The sequence below is a fragment of the Chiloscyllium plagiosum genome, chromosome 31, assembly GCF_004010195.1.
Source record: "Chiloscyllium plagiosum isolate BGI_BamShark_2017 chromosome 31, ASM401019v2, whole genome shotgun sequence".
Lineage (NCBI taxonomy): Eukaryota > Metazoa > Chordata > Chondrichthyes > Orectolobiformes > Hemiscylliidae > Chiloscyllium > Chiloscyllium plagiosum.
The window spans coordinates 35,805,592-35,823,491 of NC_057740.1; the positions used below are offsets into that span (position 1 = coordinate 35,805,592).

The following is a 17,900-nucleotide window of genomic DNA, read 5'->3' on the forward strand; positions in this document are numbered from 1 at the left end:
ATAGATGATGTGTGTGGAGGTGCAGGTGAATTTGTGGCGGATATGGAAGTTTCCTTTGGGGCCTTGGAGGGAGGTGAGGGGGGAGGTGTGGACGCAAGTCTTGCACCTCCTGCGGTTGCAGGGGAAGGTGCCGGGAGTGGAGGTTGGGTTGCTGGGGGGTGTGGATCTGACGAGTCACGGAGGGAGTGGTCTTTACAGAATGCTGATAGGGGAGGAGAGGGAAATATATCCTTGGTGGTGGGGTCCGTTTGGAGTTGGCGGGAATGACGGCGGATGATACACTGTACATGGAGATTGGTGGGGTGGTAGGTGAGGACCAGTGGGGTTCTGTCCTGGTGGCGGTTCCTCATGCAAAATGTAGGATTACAAAGATAGGGTAGGGGGAGGTGAATCTGGGTAGGATGCTCTTCAGAGGATCAGCGCAATCTCAATGGGCCGAATGGCCTCTTCCCACACTGAGGACATTCCTTGATTTTTCTATGATTCCATGAGCGCTGATGACTGTTCTATCTTTCCCATTGTTTATATCTCAACCTATAATTACACAGAAAGAGAGCATTTAACCTGACCAGTTGGTGCTGTCAATTTGACATAATCCCTTCCTGTTTCTATTTACTTTTGCTCCTCTGCCTACCTGATTGACCTTTGAAAGCACTAAATTATTTGACTCAACCGCTTCCTGAGGTAATGCGTTTCACTCTCTATCCAGGCTATGATTAGAGAATCAAACAGTGAATGTTGAGATTTCAATTCCCATCTAGATTTGAGGTGGGCAGAGTGAAAAATTAGCAACTCCCCCCTTCCCTCCCCTCAGGTTGTTGCACTGCTGGTTCCCTGGCTCCTCCACTGGGCAGTTTTTGCAGGGGCGCTATGCAGGTAACCAATCAAGCACAATAAAAATGTCCATTAGACCGAGTAAAGGAGGCTGATTGGAATTAACCTCCTGGTTTCTGCCAATGGCGGGGACAGTTTTGATGTTTGCCAAAAGGGCACCCACTGGCACACCAGGCCTCGGGTGCCTCCTCGCCTGCCTGGGGTTTAGAAGCAGCTTATACTCAAAATGTCGACTCTCCTGCTCTTCGGATGCCGCCTGACTGGCTGTGCTTTTCCAGTGCCACACTTTTTGACTCTTGTTGAGAAGCAGCTTTTATGCTCCCTTTAAAGGGACTGTACCCCACCCTGAATGCCATCACAGGGTGCTGAACCTAATTCATTCATTTAAAATATCTGGAGAGATGATGATTCTATGTTGAAGCCCCCTCTCTCATACTTACCTTCCTCTTAAGCTGAAAAGCCTCTGATTAACTTCCAGTTCCACTGAACTGAGAAGCTGTCTCCAAATTATTTGGAGGGTTACCCCGATGAAAATCTCAAAGAATGACCCGGTCGCTTTGGGACCAAGAATCTTCCCCATCCTGAGGCAGAAAACGCAAACCTTTGTGTTAGTCTGTTGCTTATGGAGTCCATTACATTTCAGCTGTCCTGTGACATCAGACTATTTTCAATAAGGTGGATCAATGGCTTGTTAGGAAGTGACAGAGATCCTGGAATGATTTCCCTAACCTTCAGACCATTGGTACTGATGCCAATGCAAATATTGCTCAGAAATGTGTGGAAATAAAGAACTTTCTCAAACAAAAAGCACGTGTATTGAGAAAGAAAAATCTTGTCTTTGAAAAGACTTCCCAAACAATATCCAGAGACTCATTGTGGATGTGATCTCATAAGATTCTATGATGTAGAAGCAAAATGAGGCCATTTGGCCCATCAGGTCTGCACAATGAGACCATGGCTAGTCTGATATGTTGAAAATTCTCTTTACTGCCTTTTCCTGGTAACCATTGATTCCCTTACTCATTAAAAATCTACAGTCTTGAGTATACTAAACAACTCAGCCTCAACAGCCATCTGCTGTAAGGAATTCCACAGAGTCACTAACCTCTGAGAGAAGAAATTCCTCCTTATTTCTGTCCTAAATGTGTGAAATTTGGCCTTGGACCATAAGCACCAGATCTAGCTCGGCTAAAGAGGCCTGGACCAGATTTATGCCCGGATATTAGATGCATTCCTCTGCTAGTAATCCTGGTGACTGAACCGATTATCCAGAGAACATGAGTTTGAATTCCAATTTGGGAAATGTAAATTCAGTGAATTAACTAAACATGCAATTCAGAAGTTAACATCATTAATGACAAACATGAAATTCCATAAGTTTGTAAAGCCCCATAAGTTTCATAAGTGTTCTTCAGCAAATCCTGCTCTGGCCTGGATGTGACTCTAGATTCTCAACAATGAAGTTGACAGCTGCCCTGATAGTCCAGAGAAAGTTTACCAGAGTAACACCTAGAATGACAGGGTTATGTTATGAGAAATGTTGAACAGGTTCAGGCTTGTGCCTGCTGGAGTTTGGAAGTGTAAGAGGGGACTTCATTGAAACGTATAAGATCCTGAAGTGTCCTAATGAGGTAGATGTGACATGAATGTTAACTCTTATGGAAGAGCCAAGAAATGTTTAGAAATTACAGATTCCCATATGAAGTGTAGGTGAAGTGATTGTTCTCTCTCGGAAGATGTTGAGTTTTTGGAACTGTCTTCTCAAAAAAGACTGAATGGCCTACCTATTCCAAATCATATATTTCTATAAGCAAATATGTTTGTATGAATGTATGTATGTATATATATATGTGTGTGTATGTATATGTATGTATGTGTACATACATATATATGTATATAGTTAATAATCACACAACACCAGGTTATAGTCCAACAGATTTTTTTGGAAGCACTAGCTTTCATAACCACTTGATGAAGGAGCAGCACTCTGAAAGCTAGTGCTTCCAAATAAACCTGTTGGACAATAACCTGGTGTTGTGTGACTGTTAACTTTTTCCACCCCAATCCAACACCGGCATCTCTAAGTCATATATGTGTGTGTATGTATATGTATGTATATGTGTTCTGCAGTGGCCCAGCAAGCCGTTCAGCTCTATCTCAAGGTCACTCAGAGTTGGGCAATCAATCCTGACTTTTCCAGTGACATCCATTTCCAGTAGTGCTTGCCTGAGAAAAGCAGCCTCAGGAAATAGACCATAAGGGCAGCTGAGGGTCATGCAGCTCTTTGAACCTGCTCTGCACCTATAGGTTGTAAACCCAAGAGTGCAAAGTTCCACTGACGATGAAGAACTCTCTTTGAGGGGGTTTCTTAGTGAATTGATCACTGGAGAAAATAAGAATCTGATGAGGACAGGTTGAGAAAAAGTAAGCAATGGGTGGACAAGATAAGACAAATAGTGAAAATGAGAGAAAAGCAGTTTTAAATCTTAAAGCTTGGAGAAGTTTAAAAGAAATGAACAGTTAAGACAGCGAAGATATATCACAATGCTGAGGCTCTAGGATTGTTCAAAAATGGCTGAATGGAATGAACTTTCACCTATAACTCACCTGTCCAATCTGCGTTCAAGATTGTACATAACTCCAGAGTCCAAAACTGACACTCCAATGCAGTACTGAATCATTGACTTCTGGATGAGATGTTAAGCTTCAATTTGTTCACATTCTCTATGCTGTTTATAAAAGACCCTGCAGCACTATTTTGACAAATTCTCTCCAGCAGATTGGACAGTGTCTCGCCTCCAGTGAATATCACAAAAACATTTGTTGGGACCATGATCACTTCACTATTTGTCCGAATTTTACTGCATGTAAATTGTCTACCACTCTTCCTACATTACTGGCTCAGGAGCCTAGAACCAAAATAAGGGGTGGGCAGTTTAGGAATTTCCTAACTCAGAAGGTAGTGAATCAACAGAATTCTCTACTCCAGAGGGCTGCAGAAGCTCAGAGAATAAGTTCAAGAAAAAGATAGAGAACTTTCAAGGTACTAAGGACATTGAGGGATATGGGGAATAGAAGATAGGCTTGCTCCTATGTTTCTATATTCCCATTAAAACACTTCAAGAAGTCTTTTTCTTGACTGAGAATTGCTTTGGGACAAGGTGTTATACAAACGCAAGTGAGACTTTTTTCACTGGAGCATAGGAGGTTGAGAGGTGACCTTATAGACGTTTGTAAAATAATGTGGGATATAGATAAGGTGAACAGCAGATGACATTTATCCAGGGTGGGGGATTTCAAAACTCGCGGGCATATTTTTAAGGTGAGAGGAGAAAGATTGAAAAAAGACATGAGGGGCCACATTTTTACAAAGTGATTGGTTTCTGTGTGGAATGAACTTCCAGAGGAAGTGGTGGATGAAGGTACAATTTCAACTTTTAAAAGATATTTGGATAAGTACATGAATAGGAAGGGTATGGAGGGACGTGGGCCAAATGCAGGCTCATGGGACTAGTTTAGTTTGGGATGGTTGGCATGGACTGGTTGGACCGGAGGGTCTGTTTCCGTGCTCTATGACCCAAGGGCAGGCAGAATGATTGGGAAAATTGTATCTTTTAAGGTGGGTGGGTCCATAAGAGGAAAATCTAAAGAATTGATTCATAAAGAGATCGGAATTCAAGCCCTTGGCTCCATGAGTCCGGAAACGAACTCTGATCAGCGATTCTATGGGGGTCGATGAAATAGAGAAGACAGAAATAAATTGACTTTGTATAGTGCCTTTATGACGTCAGGATCATTCCAAAGAGCTTTGTAGCCAATGAAATACTTTTCAAAGTGTAGCCGCTGCTGCAGTGTCCAGCAGCCACACGGAGAGTAGAGGATCTGTGAAAAAATATCGAGATGGATAAAGCAGCAACAAATTAAAGCTTCGAACAAGTGTGAGGTAACGAATTCACAGAGTGGTTGCAGTGTTGCCTCGGTTTTTGTGACATTCATTCTTCCCATTCCTCTCCTTCACCCAGAGCCTTCCTCTTTATTGATCCCTTTAACTGTGCGAGCGGCGGAGAGGCGACAAGGGTAAAGCCCACCAAAGCTGCAGCCCCCTTCACCGGTGATCTCAGCGAGGTTCCCCTCCAGTTGTCCTTGTCCCGTTCGGCTCCCAGCAGGTGCAGACTCTGCTCAACAAATCCAGTCAGCAGAGGATCTGTGCAGCCCTTGTTCCCTTCAGTACGAGCTGCTCCTTAAAGCCGTAAATGCGATAGGATAACTTCCAAAGTGACACATGTTCAATCATTAATGACCGCCGCTTGTGCCTGGGCAACAGGGAACGCTGTCATTTGTAATCTCAAACTCCTCAACTACCACCACCCCCCCTCCAAACCATTCGCCCTCCACCCCCACCCCCCACCCCAAATCAAGCCTAGCTTCTTAGAAAGACAACTGTTGCCATTTGCTCTCTTTAGAACTTATCCTGGTTTCTTCCCATCCTTGGACTCAGATATACTAGAGGTTCGCTCCAGTTGCTCTCAGACTCTTATGCCAGATTGGTATTTCTCCTGTTTGCTCCTGGACTCACAACTGAGTAACCCCTCAGACAAGGTAAGACTGTTTCTTTTCTCTTTTTGCCAACCAGGACGTCTTAAACAGAGTCGAACCTATGCATCGACCCTGTCAAGAACGCATTTGGGTTTTCCTCTCTCAACGAGGATTACTTTGAAAAATCCATGTCTTGTTGATGGTTGATCATTCTGAGAGGGCATTATGTTTTGCTCCTTTAATAGTTGAAAAGGTGGCTGCTTTTCTTCTCAATTCAGGAACAGCTTCTGTAAACCTTCCACTGCTCTCACCCCGCCCCCACTCAATCCAAGACCTGAGCACACATTATAAACTGGTCCACAGGCAAAGTCTTATACAGTTGGAAATGACGAAAGGAGATGGTTGACCAAAGCCATCCAGAATCATGGAATCCCTGTAGTGTGGAAACAGGCCCTTTGGCCCAACAAGTCCACACTGACCCTCCAAAGGGTATCGCACCCAGACCCATTCCCCTACCCTATATTACCTCTTATTAAAGCACCTGGCCTACACATCCCTGAACACTATAGGTAATTTAGCATGACCAATTCACCTAACCTGCACATCTTTGGACTGTGGGAGGAAGCTGGAGCACCCGGAGAAAGCCCCCACAGACATGGGGAGAATGGGCAAACCTCACACAGACAGTTGCCTGAGGCTGGAATCGAACCAGGGTCCCTGGCACTGTGAGGCAGCAGTGCCGCCCATCTGTTTGGATGCAGCTCAAAGATCTTGTGGCTCAGTCCTGATGAGTGTAAGACATGAAGCTACCCCTTCATATCTCTATTTAGCAGTTTCTAAAGCCCTGTACCACCAAGGAATTCATTGAAAGACTCAAGAGTGTGTGGTGACAGAAGGGCAAAGGTTTTCTCCAATATTCCAACCAATATGCCGACCAAACTTCTTCCTTAGGCTGACAGCAATGATAAATACATCTCCACTCATTTGTGAGCCTTTCACTGTAATGATGTATTAACAAGGCTGGTTTGATTTCATTATGTGGTTCATTGACTCCAAAGTACTTTGTGGTATCCTAATGATGCAACAAGAAACAAAATAAATGCACAGTCGTTTTTCTCTGCAATCAAAGCCAACATTTCTCAATTTTCCAGGGAGATAAAAATGAATAATTGCAATATTTAAATATGAAAATTCCATTAAAAGCCAAGTCATAAAAACTGAAATTGATTTATTCAGTCACTCTAAACCTTATTGACAACTGCAGTCACTTTGCATTTTAAACACAAGGTATTGATTTGCCTTTTTTTAATGTGATTGCCAAAATTCTGGTTAAACTCTCATCTTAATTAAAAGCAGAATTTGCCTTTATATTCATTGACATAAAACTAACTTGCAGAAGCTGGGATTTGAAAGCATCATCAAATGCAAAGGAAACTCAATGCCTAAGTGAAGCAATGCTCTAAGAAAGTGTCGATTTACAGGAGTGTAGCCATTGCCTTTACCTTATTTGCTGTTTTCCTGTTTCTGCTGCTCTCTGGTAACAGGAGAGCAGCTTTATTTCTGGGTCTTTAAATATAACTTTACACATTCCCGACGTGACATAATGAGCTAAAATGGTGCTGCAAAATGACAAGCTCTGTTGAGGCTCAGCAATCTTTGATCACCTATTGATGAAATAACCAAGAAAACGGGGTTGATCTGGTCAGGGAACAACTGGCTGTAATGAGTTTTTCTGCTTAGTTTATTCACCAGTAAGGTGACTCATTTGCATGACAGTCCTCAGCTCTCTGACTGAGAGAAAATAATATTGGCGAAGAGGGGGCAGGAGACTGTGGAGGGTAGCCGAGTGGTGACCCATTCCACTTTATCCAGCAGTTGTTTCAATCCACTCTATTCAGCACTGATCTCTGGTTAGCATCTGTGGTTAACTGGAACAAAACAACAGAAACAATTTGCATTTATATAGTGCCTTTATATAATCAAATTCCCAAGATGCTTCACAGCAACATTATAAAATAAAATTTGATATAGAGCCACCTAAGGAAATAGGAGAGCAGATGACCATTAGGGGTGGCATGGTCGCTCAGTGGTTAACACTGCTACCTTATAGCGCCTCAGACCTAGGTTCGATTCCAGCCTTGGGTGACTATCTGTGTGGGGTTTGCATATTCTCCCCTGTGTGGTTTTCAGCCGGGTGCTCCAGTTTCTTCCCACAATCCAAAGATGTGTAGGTTCGGTGGATTGGCCATGCTAAATTGCCCCATAGTGTTCAGGGATGTGTAGCCTAGGTGGGTTAGCCATGAGAAATGCAGGATTACAGGAATAGAGTATGGGATGCGTCTTGGAGAGATGCTCTTTGGAGAGTTGGTCTGGACTTGGTGGGCCAAATGGCCTACTTCTACACTGTAGAGATTCTATGACCAAAAACCCAGTGGTATGACAGCGGGGGAGGTGTTATAGTCTGACATGTTGTGGAACCAGGCATTTTTAGACCCATGTCGTAGTCTGGAGCTGCAGGTCATGACGGTACAGACTCCAACAAACTTTCCCTCAAATGGTTGACCAGGAACGACTCCTGCTCTTACCACTATACACAAAAGCTGGGCTATGACCACCTTGAACAGGAAAGGACCTGACCATCCTCTCTTGACATTCAATAACATTACCATCATTACAATCAACAAATGACCAGAAACTGAACTAGGCTAGCCATATAACTACTGTGGCTACAAGCGCAGATCGGAGTCTGGGAATTTCCCAGTAAGTAACTCACCTCCCAACTTCCCAAAGTCTGTCCACGATCTGCAAGGCAAAAGACAGGAGTGTGATAGAATTCTCTCCACTTGCCTGGATGAAAGCAGCTCCAACAACACTCAACAAGCTTAACATGATCAAGGTCAAAGCAACGTTCTTGATTGTTAACCCATCCACCTTCTTCACCATTCAGTCACTCACTACCAATGCTCTCTAGCAGCTGTGTGCATCATCTACATGGCAGAATCAGTAAAAACATCTTTGACGGCACAATCTAAACCTGCATCCTCTACTATCTGGAAGGAAAAGGACACCAGATGCAAGTTCCATTCCAGGTTACACACCATCCTGACTTCATCACCATTCCTTCACTGTCATGGGGTCAAAATCCTGCGCTTCCCCCTTGACAGCACTATGGTGTTGCAGCATCACACAGTCTGCAGTAGTTCAAACGTCAGCTCACTAACCTCTTTTCAAAGGAAGTTAAGAATGAATAGTAAATGTAGGCAGAGCCATTGACACCCACATCATGAGAATCATAGAATCCCTACAGTGTGGAAAGAGGCCATTTAGTCCACCGAGCCTGTACTGGCCCACTGAAGAGAACCCCACCCTGTACCCAGCCAGGCCCACCTTATATCCATAACTCTGCCTTTACCACAGCCAACCCATCCAGCTTGTATATCCCTGGACACCAGCAATTTAGCGTGGCCAATCCATTCACCCTGCACATCTTTCGACCATGAGAGGAAACTGGTGCACCAGCAGGACACACACACAGACTCAGTGAGATTGTGCAAACTCCACAGAGACAGTCACCCAAGGCTGGAATTGAACCTGGCTCCTTAGTGCTGTGAGGTGCTAACCACTGAACCACTGCCCAAAATGCTACCAATGAATGAACATACAAAACAAAGACATATTTCACAATGGAGAAATTTGAAAACATTAGTTTGGTATTTAAAAAAGGTACATTAAAAGACATTTAGACAGGTACACAGATAGCAAATGTTTAGCGGGAATAAGGGCCAAACTCAGGCGAATGGGACGAGTTCAGATCACAAAATCTGGTCGGCATGTACTAGTTGGGCCAAAGGGTCTGTTTTCTTGCTGTATGATTCTACATTTTCTAAGAAAACCGTGATACAGTCTGAAATTCCCCTTCTGTTAATTGTCAATCATCTATTTAAAGAGTGTGTTAAATCCTTCTTCTGGCTTGTTCTATTATATTTGGTCATTGTGAAGATTGGATATTTGGTAAGATGCCAAGAGCCAACCAATGGGATGCCATTGTATTTAACAAAGATTTTGATGTTACTGTTTCGAGGTGAATGGAAAAAGATGTAAGTAGGTGGGTGGGAACATATGAAGCTACCAGAAAGGAAAATGTTTCAGTGATTGAGATGGATCAATCCAATTTGTCCTTTTGGTAAGTAACAAAACTCATCATGGGTTACTGTAGCACAGTGGTAGTATCTCTGCCTCTAGGCTAGAAGGTCATAATCCTATCTGCTCCAATATCCCTGAACAGGTTAATTGGAGAATATCTGGCGTGAAGCCAGTGGTTGAGTTTTTTTATTACGGACGTATACAATGATGACACCACTCTACATCTGAACTGAAGTTTTGTTTAAAATGCCAGCTGTCATGCTTATAGCTTCTTGTTTCAGATTAACCTCCTATTTGCAGTCGCTGTAACCAGGTGTGATGAATTTCACACAGTTAACATATAGCAGCCTCACATCATCAAACAACAAACTGTTGAACAAATTAACATTACGTCAATTTCCAAATGCACATGGTCCTGCACTATGTTGTTCCGCCATGTCGCTAAGTTAGACATACACTCGATTTAGTTTCTGACTTCAGGTCCCACTCTACTGCTTGGGGACAAAAAGCAAAGTTGTTGTTCTGGTGAGGGAGGTTGTCCTGAGGGAGGTATAGTCCATCAGATGAGATATTAAGGTGGGGCTGCATTCTGCCTGCTTAGATGGATATATCAAGTCCAATCATACTATTTGAAAGGGAAGGTTATCTCTGGTCGATATTTATCATCAAAAATGAGATTACCTAAGCATTATCACGTTGCTGTTTGTGGGAGCTTGCTGTGCACAAATTAGCTATCACGTTTCCTATAGTGATTGTAATTGGGTCTGTTAATCTGGTCCAATCAGGGAATCCTGGCTGTAGATACAAACAGGAGTGTTGCATACACACAACATGGGTGCTGGGGGTAAAAATAAGCACTACCGCAGTTAAGCGGAAAGAAAAGAAAAAAAAAAATCTGGTTAAATGGTCACTTTTTTCTAATGGAGATTGGTACTGGTATGGCTGTTCCAGTGTTTGCAGAACCAGCCTGGAACAAAATTCACTCTTATTCTTAACTATGTACAAGACCTCAGCTAGACTGAGAACTTATACCAGGGTTGCTAAAAAAAAACAAACAGGAGTGTCAGAGGTTCTGTTCACTCTGAGAACTGGCTCTGAGGGAGATGGATCAGTGTCAAGGACTCTCCTAGTGTAGATAAAGGGGGACTTGGTGATGAGATGGGGCTTCTGTGGAATTATTTTGTTTCCCACAATAGAACATTGACTGAATTTCAAAAGGGATTTACAGAGGACCCTCGATTATCTGAAGGACGTGGGCGGGGAGTGTTTTGTTCAATTAATCAAATTCCGGTAACCGAATTTCAGATAACATAGTTTAGCCGAGTGTTGGAACCTTCGATCTTGCCGGATAATCCTAAATTCAGACAATCGAATGCTGGATAATTGCTGTTCCTCTGTAATTGTCTGTAAAAGTTCTTTGAGACTGCCTAGGATTGTGAAGAGCACGACATGAATGCAGTTCTTCCTTTTGTTACATGATCTAAATACTCTGGGAGTCATTCAAAGCAGCTACTCAGGAAAGAACACTTTTGATAACTGTAAGGAACAGCTAAGAGTTCAGACTCTGCCTTTACAGAAAAATATATGTCAGAAATACAACCGGCATCCCTTAACAGTTCTTCTCTGTGTGAATTCCTGATCAGTGACTAACAATTTATTCCACATGGGTTACTCACTCAGCAGGAATTTTCTGGGAAACTGGGTGGCGCAGCAGATATGTCCTTTCACCTCGAGGAAATTAAGGCCAGATGAGCATTCTCCCATTCTCCCTCTCGCATTCTCCTCTCCCTTCCTTCTCACTCAGTAAACCCTTTACACCTTCTCCCACTGTTCCCTGCACTCCCTAATGGTCTTTTGATCCTTCTCCAGTCCCTCAAAGACAGTGGGTGCTGTGCAATGTTTCTCTGCCAGACCTACTGGACAGAAGAAGCATTGCTTACAGCTGGGTACGCAGGCAAGTTGCAAAGTATGTAAGATCATGAATGGTTGTACAAGGAAAAAATGTTTCCTCTTGCTTTTAAAAAAAAACATTCACAGGAGGTGGGCATCATAGGCCAAGCCAGCATTAATCGTCCAGAGGGCAGTTAAGAGTCAACCACATTGCTGTGGGTCTGGAGTTACATGTAGGCCAGACCAAGCATGATGGCAGGTTTGTTCCCTAGAGGATGTAAGTGAACCAGATAGGTTATTCCTGACAATCAGCAATGGTTTCATGATTATCATCGGACTCTTAATTCCAGATTGTTAATTCAAATTCCACCATCTCCCTTTGGCAGGATTTGAATCCAGAACATTGCCTGGGTCACTAGATTATTTGTAAAATGATAACGGGGTGGTTCAGTGGTTAGCGCTGTTGCCTCACAGTGCCAGGGCCCCGGGTTTGATTCCACCCTCAGAGGACTGTCTGTGTGGAGTTTGTACATTCTCCGTGTGTGTGTGTGGGTTTCCTCCAGGTGCTCCGGTTCCCCCCCACAGTCCAAAGTTGTACAGACTAGACCAATTGGCCATGGTAAATTGCCCATAGTATTCAGGGATATGTAGGTTAGGTACGTTAATCAGGGATAAACATAGAGGAATGGGTTTAGGTGGGATATTCTTTGGAGGGTCGGTGTGGACTTGTTGGGCCAAAGGGCCTGTTTCCACACTGTAGAGATTCTACAATTCTAAGAACCTGGGCACTGTTTAAAACTGAGACGTCAATCTTTTCGGACAGAGTTGAAGAGATTTTTCGTCTCTCAGAGGACTGCACAACTGAGGAACTCTGTGGCTCAGAAGGTGGTGGAGGGTCATTAAATAATTCAAAGAGGACGGTGGATCGATATTGTTATGCAAGGTGACCAAAGCTTATTGGGGCAGATGGAAATATGGAATCTGAGAAACAAAACACATCAGCCTTGATCTTATTGAATGGTGGAGCATTCGCATGACCCACATCTGCACCAGTTTGTGTGGTTATGATGGTGCGAGCCAGTCCTTCAGATCCAATCAGAGGTTGATTTCAAGACAAGGAGGGAGTAAGAAGAACTTGATTTATACAGTGTCTTAGCACATAAGGAAGCCATGGCAACTATACAGTGGTCCCCCATATCCGTGGGTGATATGTTCCAAGACCTACTGCAGCTGCCCGAAACCGCGGATAGTTGCAAACACTATCATTTAAATGGGAAACTTACCTCCTCGGCAGCCCCCCCAGAATTATTTCTGGAATGTTCCATGTAATATTTTTGGGCCTTGATAAACCGCGGACAACTGAAACTATAGAAGCTGAATCCGCAGATACAGGGGTTCTACTGTATAAGCACTTTTGAAGCTTGTTCACTATTGTAATGCAATTAGAGATTGAGCCAATTTGCACACAGCAGGTGCACTGCAGCGGTTCAAGGAGGCAGCTCACCACCACTTTCTCAAGGGGCAACTAGGGGCGGGCAACAAATGCTGGCCCAGCCAGTGTGACCCACGTCCCACATATGAATGAAAGAAAATTATGTTCCTCTAAATATTTGTTAGGGCATTGGGAGGAACATAACTGCTTCTCTCCTGTATACAGCCGTGGGATCTTTCACATCCAACTGTAAGGGCAGCTCATCTGGTCTGTAAAACACTCCCCTCCAAACAGTGCAGTTCTTCCCTACCACTCCACTGAGAAGGTAGTAATATTGAAACGAGAATTGGGTTTTTTTTGAGGGAATGCATTTGCAGGACGAGGAGAAAGGCCATTGGAATGGGGAATTCATTGGAAAGTTCTATTGAAGAGCCAGCACAGGTACAAAGGGCCAAGTGGCCTTCTTCAGTATTATCCCAATCAATTCAGATTTGCTGAAAAGGGGTGCAAGTTCCTTCATTTTAACAACTCTGCCTGCCTCCAGCATCCCCCACCCTGAAGACAGTGGGGAATTAAAATCGAGGCCCGCACTCCAATGCTAAATTGACAACTTCTGGAGAAAACAGTGCCTCTTGGAATCGAAGCGTCCTTTGTAACATTGACAAAACTTTGGCGGAGAGCAGATGAATTTCCTCCAGGCCACAGATTCAGCTGGAGATCGCCCATGACCTCAGAGCAACAAAGCAAAATATTCTCTCCACCAATCCTCAGGGCTGTCTGTCGAGTTTAGGGGATCGGAAAATTCCCACGGAAATCCTAGCCCATTTTAGTTTTAAAAACGAGCTGAGGATGAAAGCACATTTCTCAAAGCAACAGGACTCCCATCCCCCATCTCAACACCTGTCTCTCTCTCTCATCCTCTCCCTCCCTCCCCCTCGCTAGCCTCTTCAGTTTACAAAATACCCACATCCCTTTTTCTTGCTTTGAAGTCTGAATATAAATCATTTGAAGTTGCTTTAAGACACAATTGAGAAATGTAATAGCCAAGGGAATAAGAAAAATGATGAACAAGTCCTTGAACAAATCTTTGAAACAAATCTTTCAGTTGTGTGCAGTTTTGGGCACTATGCTTTATCAAGGATGGGGAAGGCTTCGGGGGTGGGGAGGGGAAGCAGAGGAGATTTAATAGAACGATTGCAAGGCTGAGAGATTACTGTTATATGGGTGAATGAGAGAAGCTGTGTCTGTTCTCCTTTTAAGAAAAGATGTGATTATATTCCAAGTCATTGAGATTTTAGGAAGCGTAAATAAAAAGAAAAGATTTAAAGAGTTTAAAGGGATTAGGTAAACAGGAATAACTAATATTTCAATAGCCAAACAGTACAGATTTAAGGTGTCTGGACGAGTTGGCAATGTGACAACAAGTGGTTAGGATTACGAAGACACTGAGTGATAAGGTGGATACGGGTTTAAATTGGAATTGGATCAGTATTTGAAGAAGAAATTTTGCAAGGATGAGGGTTAGAGCCAATTGAACTAACTTGACCTATTCGGGAGACCTAGTGTGGACTCAATGAGTCAAGTGGGTTTTTTTTCATTTAACAGAAAACAAAACCAAAGAATCTGCAAATGCTGGAAATTTGAAACAAAAACGGAAATTGCTGGAGAAACTCAGCAGGTCCGGGCAGCACCTGTGGAGAGAAAACAGAGTTAAAGTCTCAGGTCCTGTGACTCTTCTTCAGAATATTCGGAACAAATTCTGCTTTCTCATCACAGATGCTGCCAGACCTTTTGAGTTTCTCCAGCAATTTATGCTTTCTCACTGCTGTGCTCGCCCAGGATTCTGAGAGCTGAATGTGAAAGATAAATCAACTGCATCTTTTGATCAACAGGAGGCGCCAGATTGATAATTCTTACTGATGTCCAGGCATTCTTGTTGGGAGTCACATATATTACAGGTTGCTCTGCAAGTTCTAGATGGCCAAGTTCTTTACTCGTTCAGTAAGAATGCTACTCCAAACCAAAGTGAGGAGTGGCCTCAACTCTCCCTAACATTGGTACTTGCTCCAGCCCGACAACATTCCAGGATGTCTGAACCGCTCCAAATCTGTGAACTTTAGCCTTTGTCACCCCCACCGTGCGGCCATGCTTTCAGCTAACTGATCCCTAAGCCATTAAGTTTGATCTCTGAAACTCTCTACCTCACTACATCTCTCCTTCTTTACAGTCTAGCTCCGTGATCAAGCTTGTCTAAGACTGGTTGAGATGAACAAGCTATTTGGCAATGGCAGGCACCATAATGATCCTGTTATAGAGTCACACAGCATGGAAAAAGGGCCCCTGGCCCAACTCGTCCATCCCAACCAGGTTTCCTAAACTGAACTAGTCCCATTTGCCTGCATTTATCCCATATCTTTCCAAACTTTGCCGACCCATGTACCCTTCCAAATGTCTATGAATGTTGTATTTGCATTCCCCTCCATTGTTTTCTCTAGCAACTCCATACACGCACCATCGTCTGTGTGAAAAAGTTGCCCCTCAGGTCCCTTTTAAATCTTTCCCTTCTCATCTTAACCCTGTGCCCTCTGGTTCTGGCCTTCCCTCCCTTTGGGAATAAACCTTGGCTATTCTCTTTATCTATGCCCCTCATGGTTTTACAAACCTCCATAAATTCACCCCTCAGCCTCGTATGCCCCGGGTAATAAGTCCCAGCCTATCCTGCCTCTCTTTATAACTCAAACCTTCCAGTCTCAGTAACACACCTGACATTCAAACATGGGCATATTCCATCTGGAACCACTCAGTATGGATCAGGAGGGAGATATCCCTCTATTATGTTTGGCCAGGCTAATATAAAATTGGATCAGCAAACACAACAGTGATCCACAAGTAATCAAGCTGTCTTGTCTACACTGCTCAGTTCCAGCACCCTGTGCCCTCTATTAACTTCCACCTGGCTAAATCTGTGTTCTGGTCTGCATATCACATTGATCTCCTGACACCTCATTCTCACCCCTTGGTTTTCTGTCCCCAAAACAGTTGTTTAATAGTCCTTAATTCCTCTGACTCCAAATCATCCTACCTCCGGCCCTCACTCCCTTAAAACTTGCTGTTCCTCTAACTCAATCTTCCTTTAACAAGGTCTCGCAGTATCTGTGGAGAGAAATCAGAATTTTTGATCCAGTGACCTTTCTTCAGCGCCATTCTGCTTTCTCTCCACAGATGCTGCCAGACCTGCTGAGACTTTATAGCAAGTCTTTTGTTTGTTTTTGTTTCTGATTTCCAGCAGTTTGTTTGGTGTTGGTAAGGGTGGCACAGTGGCTCAGTGGTTAGCACTGCTGCCTCACAGCATCAGGGACCCAGGTTTGATTCTAGCCTCCAGGTGACTGTCAGTGTGAAGTTTGCACATTCTCCCTGTGTCTGTGTGGGTTTTCTCTGGGTGCTTTGGTTTCCTCCCACAATTTAAAGATGTGCAGGTTAGGTGAATTGGCCATGCTAAATTGCCCATAGTATTCAGGGATGTGTTGGTCAGTCAGGGATAAATGTAGGGGAAAAGGGTTTGGGTGGGATGCTCTTCGGTGTACACTTGGTGGGCCAAGGGCCCTGTTTCCACATGGTAGGGATTCTATGATTTTCCTTTAACAAGGCATTAGTAACCTAATGTACATTTAGGAATGGTTGTGCAGACTATATCCAGCACTGGACAAGTTGGTGGCATAGTGGCAATGTTACTAGACTAGTAGTCCCAAAGACTTGTGTTCATGCTTTAGAGAAATGGGCAGAGATCCCTCTAAGCCATGTGGCCTGACAGCTTCTCTAAGAGTCCATATGCCAACACCATTCCCAGCAGCGACTTCTAGTTTTGTGAGTCACTATTAGACACGGACCTTGGAGGTATATGCAGAACAAAATTACATGACATAACATGGGTTCAGATGATGTACAAGTCTTCTTCAGTAATATAAAACAAGAACTGGAGATGCTGGAGATTAGATTAGATTAGACTAGATTAGATTAGATTACTTACAGTGTGGAAACAGGCCCTTTGGCCCAACAAGTCCACACCGACCCTCCGAAAAGCAATCCACCCAGACCCATTCCCCAACATTTACCCCTTCACCTAACACTACGGGCAATTTAGCCTGGCCAATTCACCTAACCTGCACATTTTTGGACTGTGGGAGGAAGGTGGAGCACCCAGAGGGAATCCACGCAGATATGGGGAGAATGTGTTGCCGGGTGAATGCAAATAAAGCGACATTCAAGAAGCCAATTACCAGGACAAAGGGACCTGCTTCCCGTACTCCCCTTAAATGTTCACTCTCTCTATCATCAGCTCAACATGACAGCGCTAGGTTAGAAGACAACTGCACTTGAATAGCACCTTCGAAATTGTAAAAATATTTTGAGGCACTTCATAGAAAGAGGATCCATATGAAGAGACTAGGAATGGGTATTCCTGAGAGGTTATTAGTTCTCAAAGGTTATAAAGTGTTTCTGAAACGTTGTGCAATATAGAAACAGAAATCGCTCTGCATCAGGCAGACTGGCTAACTATTTTATTACTGTGCTAATGACAATGAATTCACACTTGGTCACAGGTCAGTGAGATTTCAAACCCTTTTGTGTAACTTTGCAATGATAAGCTGAATTACAAGACATGCTCTTGCATTCAGCAGATAGTTTATCCCACAGTTGGACTTACATAATCACTTCCTCTACTAAAAATGCATTACTAAGAGGTTAGCAATCAGGCAATTGTAATCAGCCGAATGAAAAAGAGTCAGCATTTCCAGTGCTTTTTTTTTCACGTAACTTCATCTCATTTTTTTTGTAACAAGTTTAGTCCAAGAGCAGGGCTGATACAAATGAAAATTCATCTCAATTCTGGGATAAAATGAAACCAGCTGTTCATTCTGAGTGGAGTTGCATGTGTTCGCCTCTATTTTATGGCTGATTTTTTTTTTGACTGTTCTTTGTGAAAATCAAACTGGCAGACTGATATAAATAATACCTAACGCATGACATGGAAAAGTTCTTTTTTAATGCAGCCAAAAAATGTTTG

General features: G+C 43.4%; 1 long non-coding RNA gene across 1 annotated transcript in view; it reads left to right on the top strand.

Moving 5' to 3' along the window:
* The first annotated feature begins 4,628 nt into the window (after positions 1-4,628).
* LOC122565111 overlaps positions 4,629-17,900 on the top strand; it is a 68,984-nt gene continuing 55,712 nt past the window's right edge. The window contains exons 1-2 of the long non-coding RNA XR_006316090.1: positions 4,629-4,777; positions 5,298-5,433. This is a non-coding gene — a long non-coding RNA (uncharacterized LOC122565111). The remainder of the gene's footprint in view (positions 4,778-5,297; positions 5,434-17,900) is intronic.